The sequence below is a fragment of the Ornithorhynchus anatinus genome, chromosome 19 (assembly GCF_004115215.2).
Source record: "Ornithorhynchus anatinus isolate Pmale09 chromosome 19, mOrnAna1.pri.v4, whole genome shotgun sequence".
In the NCBI taxonomy this organism is placed as follows: domain Eukaryota; kingdom Metazoa; phylum Chordata; class Mammalia; order Monotremata; family Ornithorhynchidae; genus Ornithorhynchus; species Ornithorhynchus anatinus.
The window spans coordinates 34,937,978-34,946,226 of NC_041746.1; the positions used below are offsets into that span (position 1 = coordinate 34,937,978).

An 8,249-nucleotide genomic window follows, 5' to 3' on the forward strand; every position below is an offset into this window, starting at 1 on the left:
TGAGGGAGTTAAAAGAAGGGGAGAATACTGTCTGTCTGCTGATGGGAGCCAGACCAAGCAGAATTTCAGGGCAGGACCTGCAGGAAGCTTGCAGCTCCGCCTGCTCTTTTGGTGTTGGGGGCGGGGCTCCCAGGGCAAGCAGCTGATGGAATCAACCCAGAAAGCAACTGACCTTCCCTGGAGGAAGACCTGCAAGAATTGAGGTCCCTGCCACCGGATGGTCAGATGGAATTGCAGAAAGTTCCGTAGTTGGTAGGATGGAGCAGGGAACCTCAGAGTTGTGGCCAGCCCAGCCCAGCAGGTAGTGGTGCCGAGAGCCGCAGTCACAGACTCCTTTCCTCTCAGGGACCTGGAGACCCTGTAGACTGTAAATTCCTTGTGGGCAGGGAATGCGTCTACTGACTCTGTTATATGGCTCTCCCTAGCTCTTAGTACAGTGCCTTGCCCAGTCAGTACTCAGGAAATCCCACTGGTCTATCGATGACCTCATCTCCCCAACTGATCCTGATGCTAATCAAGCCTCCTGCCTTGAGGGCTCATGGAAAGTTTTTGGTGGCCTGCTTCCTGAAAGCCCTGGGTGGAGCTCAGATCAAAAGCCACTCCTCTTTTTTACCCAGACCTTCAGGACCCCCAGATACTGTTCATCCTAGGACCAGGGGCGGGGGGCCCAGGTTGGTGTGACAATGAGGGGTCCTATTCATTCAATAGTATTTATTGAGCGCTTACTATGTGCAGAGCACTGTACTAAGCGCTTGGGATGAACAAGTCGGCAACAGATAGAGACAGTCCCTGCCGTTTGACCAGAGGCCTGGCCATAGGATTCCTGCCAGGAGCTATCCTTAAGAGGGTGAGAGGAAGGGAAGACAACTGGGTGGAGCCTGGAGCCATTTTTCTTTCCTCTCTTTCATTTTGATCAGTCAGTCAATCAATCAGTAATAGTTACTGAATATTTTGTGCAGAGCTCTGCACTCAGTGCTTGGGGGAAAATCGACTTAGTAGACCTAACCCAGAGACTTGGGGAGTGGGCTAAGCACTGTCACCACCTGGCTGATCACCACATTTACCTTCTTCGCACAGCATGTCACACAACTCATCCAATCCTGGAACAGTCCACTCACATCCAGGCAGGACATCCCTTGCTACACATAAATGGTATTTCTTGACTGTTTACTATGTGCAGAGCACTGTACTAAGCACTTGGGAAAATGCAATACAACAGAGTTGGTAGATGTGATCCTGCCCACAAGGATCTTACAGTCTACAAGGGGAGACAGATATTAAAATAGATTAAAGACTGGGGAAACAGAGAGTATAAAAATATTTACATGAGTTTCGTGGGCTGTTGGTAAGATGAATGAATGCTCAATGAACGTACCTGCTCCGTTCCCACATCGGCACTCCAGGATGGGTGGAGGAGTGTCCACTAAAGCAGGTCTTCATCTGCCTTTGGCCTTTTCTTTTCAGGACCCACATTTTCAGCAGTGACCAATATGGCCATGTGGAAAGGCCTGCAAACCTTTTTCCTAGCCCCCAAACGAGACCATTTCAGGCACAGGTCAAAAGGTCGTATCATGGGGGACAGGGACAGTGGAATCCGGTCTCGAGAAGAAACTCCTTTCCAGAAAAATCCCAGCCTTTCCTTAAGATCCCTTCCCCTGACCACACTACCCCGATGTGTCCTTCCTCCCCTCCTCCTAGGAGTAGACTGGTTGCTGATCTCATACTTCCAGTGGGCCCTTGGGCCTGACTACCCCCTTTTGATGGCACTAGAATAGGCTGTCACCAGCCCCTTGGGAATGGGTGGTGGCCGGCCACTCCTCCCCGGTGGAAGGAGAAGGGAGGATGGGATGAAGTTGGGCTCCTCCTCTAAGACAGGTTCAGTGGACCAGGGTCTCCTCCCTGGAGGGAGGACTGATCAATCCCAATGCAGGGAGGAACACCAGAAATTGGTTTAGGGTGAAGTCCCGTAGAGCCTGAAAGTGTCCTAAAGTTCTTGCTTTTCTTCCTTCTCTCCCCAGACCCCGAAACTGACAAGAGAAAACCCTTTGCCAAATCTGCTTTCAGCGAGTGGACAGTGCGACTGTTTACAGCTTAACGACCTTTGTGAATCCCGCATCGTTTCCCTAACAAGCAGAGACTGGTCATGGCCTCCCCTCCCCAGCCAAACAGTGATACAACTGTGCCCCTTGGACCTGGACTCTGAAGTATGCAACATCTCCTGCGGGAAGGCCTTGTGCCCTCTCCCCCCCGACATCTGCCCGCCCACCCGCCCGCCTGCCCTCCCCAGGGCAGGGCATGAAGACAGCACTCAATGCCATCCTTTCGAGAACACACTGTGTAGCCTCTAACTGTAGTTGTTTGTTGAAGAGTATGTGGTGTTTTAATATATCAGTGGTTTATGGGATGTTTTAAGTTTTTTGGTTTTGATTTTCTGGGTTTCTCTCACTCACCCATGTGCAGTATTTTTCTGTTTGATATTTTCACTCTCCTGTCCCCGGAGGGGAGTTTCTGCCAGTTGCCATTCCCACTACCGACGTCACAAGCATTGGAGCCTGCCATACTCCGAGGACTAACCAAGGGCATAGACGAAGGAGAATTGTATGTCTAGTTTCATTTCTTTCTTTTAGAAAATTCCTTTTCTGAAGCTTGAACAGTGGCACAGATGTTTTCGGTAAGCACCGGTTCACGACTGGACACATCATTACTCACAGGAGAAACAGATGAAGCTGCCGCCGTCCAAGTATGCTGATTCGCTGGTTCTGTGGGAGGGCCTGCTCTTTGGAGGAAGGTCTACCTGCCCGGAGACTGGCCGACGCTCAGGTCGGCCCGGCCGGCCGACGCTCAGGTCGGTCCGTGCGGGGGTTCGGCCGGCCGATGCTCAGGTCGGCCCGGCCGGGGCCTCTGGTCGGTATCCCTAGTCGGTGTGGTGAACAGTGCTGGTCTGTTCAGTGGAAACGAGGAGACTACCTCGTTTCAAGGAGAGATGCAAGCCAAACTGTCCACTCCTAGCCAGGAGTCCAGAGGAGTTGTGTTCTGAAGGAGGAAGAAGGTTCATCTCTGTGCATGATGTAGATGAGCTGAAAGCACAACTAGCAATCAAACAATCAGGGAAGGTAGGAGGGCAAACCCCAGTCACTGCAGAGGCGGTCCTTCCTTCTGAGTTTTCTCAACAGCTTCCAGTGGTTCTTGTCCCAATTCATGGCAGTAATCTAGCCTCCCAGCGGGAGTGAACAAGGGCATATGCAGAACCAAGTGACCTGGGGATAAGCTTGGATCTTAACTGGAAGAACGACACCGTGGAAGTGCAAGGTGCAGTAGTTTAGGGTTTTCCATTTTGTTTTGCCTGACTTTAAGGATTTTATTTGGTTCTATAAAAAAAAAATGATGGTGCTGATTCGGTGCTTTTCTGTACCACCTGGAATGTGTGACTATTCCACTAGATTTGCCACGGCGGGGAGGTGAAAGGAAACCACAATGGTACATGAGAGTTTGGAATGACGCGCGCAGAGTTTGCACACTTCTCCAGAGCTATGGGAAGCCCTTTTTTCTTTGCATAAAACATTCTGCATATAAATATATAAATAGCTTTGATGATGTACAGCTCAGAACGGATCATTATGCATGGACTCTAGGAATACAGACTCCCATCAACTCCAAGCGTCATTGTTGGGGGGATGCCCTCCTCACTGATGCTCTGCTCACCCTATGTGGGGGGAGGGGAAGAGGCATTGGGGGAGGGGAAGGGTGGGTGTGTTTGTGTGTGTGTGTGTGTGTATGTGTGTGTGTGTTTGTGGGAGATTCCTTCTCCCCTCCCCACCAGCGGAAATACACTCTCGCCCTGCACCTGCCATCAGTGGTCAGGACGTGGCATTTCCGGCTTGCCAGCCCCCCAGGGCCCCACAGATTGGGAGAGTGGGCCCGGGGTAGGAGAAATTCTATCTGTGATGTTAGCAGCTACCCGATCTCAGTGATGGCCCAGTTCACTGCATTGTGCGTTTTCCTGAATCTGCAAACTTGTGCAGTTGTGGTCATGTAGCATTGTAGCATGTCAACTCCCTGAACAGCTAAGAGTTTCTCACTTTCACTGAAAGGATGAGGTGTGTGTGTGTGTATGTGTGCGTGTGTGTGTAAATCATTTTTAAAGTATTCAAATGGCATCTCAATGGCAGCGATCTGCTTTGTGTACCTTATTTTGTCATGATCCTGGCCCAGAGAGTAGGTGCTAGTCCAAATCCAATTTCTTGCTAGCCACCTGGGTAAATATAATCACTGCAAGATCTGGTATCAGTAGAAGAGAACTTCCCTCAGCTTCCTTCTTCCCTTACTTTTCCTGTTCTGGCCCCCTCCCTTTATCCCCTTCCTCCTCCTTCCTCTGGCCTTCCTCCTCCTCCCTCTGGCCCTCTCCTCCCCCAGAGCCCTTGCCTAGATGAAAGAAGCTAACGCTGAGCCTCGGGGCCTAGAGGGAACACATGTGGCGGAGGCGGCCTGGGTGGTGGCAGGGAAGGTTAGAGCAGAAAAAGTGGGGCGCCTTGGAGTGGGAGGAGACAGCCAGGTGGGGGAAGGGGTGGAGGTGGCCGTCTCCAGAGGAGGACCAGTGGCCAATGGAAAGGCTCACATTTCAAATTCCCTCTCCTGAATCAAAGATACAAAGTTGCACTTTTTTCACCTGTGCGGCTGGGCCAGAAACTGCCCCTGGATGAAGGAAACCTCTCCTGAGAGAGGGGCTTCAGGCTTGAAAGGGGAAAAGGCGGCCCTGGGAATCCCACTGAACAGAACCTTCCCCATCCATTATGCTCCTTGTGCCCTGAGCCCAGGCTAGCATGGATGCTCCAATCAGTTAGTCAATCATTGGTACTTACTGAGGGCTTAATGTGCGGATAAAACTATATTAAGCACTCGAAAGAACAATAGAATAAGTAGACCCACCCCTGCCTTCCAGGAGCTTTCAATCTCCAGGGCTGAGGGAGGACATGGAGCCTGGGCTGCAGTGTAGGAGAGGAGAGAACACTCAGTAACACCACCTGAAGCAAGGTCTTCAGAACGGGCATAGAACAGGCTTCCCGGGGCCTTGGTGACCCCCTGGGCCAGAGATTTGGGGCTGGGGTCCGAATCCTTCGGGAGTCATCAGTGCCTCCTGGATCCTTGGTGCCCACCGCAGGCTCCGGGCCATGCTAGTGAGGGTGACAGAGGGAGGAGAGGCACCTGAGGAGGCTGCACGGGCCCCAGGTGGGGGGAATCCTGTGCCTTTCATCGGTCACTCAGGTGGACAGACCCCCACCACCAGAGAGGGTCCCAGTCACCTTTCTTCAGGCTTGGAAGTAGAGTGCAGCCGGGATGAGTCTCATGTGGCTGTTAAGGCTGGTGTCCAGAGCCCAGTGCTTCAGTCGAGCTGGCCTAACCTGTAATTTTTGAATTCCAATCACAACCACCCAAAGCAGATTTGGGGTCTTCCTCACCACTTCGTTCCCTCCCTTCCTCCTCCTTATCCTCCATCTTCTCTCCCTACCTTCCTCTTTCCTTCCCTCTATTCTCCCCTCCTTTCCAATCTTCCTCACCCCTACCCCCACCCCGCCCCCACCAGAGGCTGGTGTGTAACAGGGGAATTAGGTGATTGATTGCACTCTTTGGGAAACAGCTCCCCCCAGCTACTTGACTCCAGATGCAGACACCTACCTTTTACCAAAGTTAGACAAGAGCTTTAATGTGAGTGTTTTGCTGTCCCTAGCATGGCGCCGAGGCTCCGTAGCTGGGCGGGTTCCATCCTCAGCTGGACGTGGTTCTGATGCCACGTCCCTTTTCCTTGCCGAATACCCTTTTTTCCACTTTGAAAGTCTCTTCCTCCTACTAATGGGGAAAATAATGCCCACATACAGTACAGAGCTGGCTTTGTGCTTGTTGGGGGGCGGTTAAAAGCAGAGAGAGAGAGAGAGAGAGAGAGAGAGAGAGAGAGAGTGTGTGTGTGTGTGTGTGTGTGTGTGTGTGTGTGTGTGTGTGTGTGTATCAGCTGTCCCTCTCTGCCCTCAGGGAGAGGATTGGTCCTGGCTTGTTCCTAGAAGCTGATAGTCCCACTCATGGGGGATGGGTGGAGGGAGTGATTTCATATTGATCATGAGTAGGAACACATCTACCCTCTACCGAGCGTGATCTTAATCACAGGGGTTGCTTGGAGCTAAGATCCTATGGTAATAGAATAACCAAGCCACTGCTATAGGCAGGAACTTCTTGGGCATGTGAAGAGGGAGACAACAGAATGTGACATGATCTCTCCTACCCAAAAGCCTTTCTTTTTCATCACAATTCTAAATTGTAATTTCTCTGAGGATAGCTGTGGAACACTATATGCCTGAACAGGAGTGTTTACAAACAACAAAGGAATTGATTCTCAGAAACAACCAATGGCAGGGAGGTCCTAAACAACGTCTCCAGAACTGAAAAACTGAGCAGAGATGAAGAGTTTCTGAAATCAAGTCATCCAGTGAAATTGAAGTGCAGGCACACAGGAAAGAGTGTAGTGTTCTATTTCAAAAAAACAAAATTTAAACTTATAAAAATGGATAACATGTATGCTGTTTGAATGATTGTATATTTTTCCTCTTATTTAATTTTGTGGTTTATTTGCTTTTATGAACGATTGGTTTTTAGGCCCTTGCCTAACTCCAGAAATATTTGTACCACTGCTTTAAAAAGCTGTATGTTAGGACATTTATTTCTCTAAAATGATGTCATTGCTTGGCAGTCAGTCTCCTCATAATCATCTTAGTACATTATGTACATTGGAAATGTTAACAGATGTGAAGGAGGACCAGATAAATTAGTTAATATTAAAAAAATGTATTGTGCATTTTGGCTTCACATGTTAAACTTTTTTTAAAAAAAGTTGCATGAATGGAAAAGCTATGTATACAGTATCTGTAAAACTGTCTTATCTCTTTCAGTTTCTTGCTAACAACTCCTAAAAATTTAAAGGATCTGAAATCCTCAGCCTTGGTTTTTGGCAGCCATTCTTGCCCTCCCAAGAGCTGAGCAGTTTCTGCCTTGCCTTGGTGCTGTCTGGCCCTTTCTCCGGAGGCTGGCCGCTGGGGAGGTTGGGGGGTTGGGAGGCCTCGGGTGACCGCTTGGCCTCCAAGGAAATCTGACCAGCAGCTGTGAGAGGACACGGAGACCCGATCACAGGCCCGGCCAGGCCGCCGCTCAGGGTGACCTTGGGCCAGTCTGAGCGCCCAGGTTGGCCCACTTTTGGGGGAAGTTTATAAACCCTCTTTCCGTCGAGCTGTCATTGTCATCTTATAGCATTCTTCCTCAGGCTCTTGCCCCACCAGTCGCTGCCATGGATCCATATATGACCTTTCTTCACAGGGTTGGAAACCAGTTTGATTTTTGGGACTCGTCCCTCTCCAGATGAAGTAGAGTCACAGGGCTGACTGCCCTCGTGTTTGTAGATACTGCCCCCTTCCCCTACCCCCACCCCCACCCCGTGTATTCCATTTTCAATTGTAATCTAGTTTGTAAACGAGATGGTGACGCATGTAAATAAAGCATAATGGATCTCTACTTTGCAAAAGGAAGTCTTGTTTGGGGGGCACCTGAGGGTTAGGCCTGACACTTAATTGGAGTGATGCCAGGGCTAGTATTTCCCTGCCCCTCCCACCCCCTGGCCATACAGTTAGCTGTAACCCACTGGGTGCAGCCTTGTGCCCAGACCCCAAAGGAGGCAGCCAGCTTTCTCGCAGGGCTGGATTTGGCCATCACAAAGACACACAACTGAAGGAGACCACGTTGAAGGGAGTAGAAGGGGAGGATACCCTGTGCTGAAAGTCACTGTGCGTTTGAATGATGGTGAGCTGTCACTGCCCCAAGACTGGGGTTGCAAACGTTGAAGTAGGGAAGTCATTGACATCATTTACCGAGTGTCTGCTCTGGGCAGAAAGAACACTGTACTACGTGTTTGGGGAACACAGACTAGAAGTAAAAGGCACAGTTCTGGCCTTGGAGGAGTTTACTTACAGTCAGTCCTCTGCCCTGGAACAAGAGCTCACGCTAGCTGTGAACTATGAACTTGGGCATATTTTAGCTCAAACACAAAACCACAGGTTATGGGGTGATGGCGTAAATATTTCCCCTGTGTCTATTTAGAGCTACGCTAACCCTGTGGCTCAGCTCCACCCTGTTGTAAAACTATTTTTAGAAACCTGAACAGGCAGATTCATTGAAAATTATTTCAACTCGTGGAACCTTCATAGGATGGGACT

The 8,249-nt window shown here is 50.1% G+C and overlaps 1 protein-coding gene across 1 annotated transcript in view; it reads left to right on the forward strand.

Annotated features, from left to right (window-relative positions):
- FOXO3 (forkhead box O3) overlaps positions 1–7,551 on the forward strand; it is an 87,175-nt gene extending 79,624 nt beyond the window's left edge. Inside the window, exon 3 of the mRNA XM_001511115.4 lies at positions 2,019–7,551. The gene's annotated coding sequence lies outside the window, so the exon portion shown is untranslated. The remainder of the gene's footprint in view (positions 1–2,018) is intronic.
- Positions 7,552–8,249: the final 698 nt, after the last annotated feature.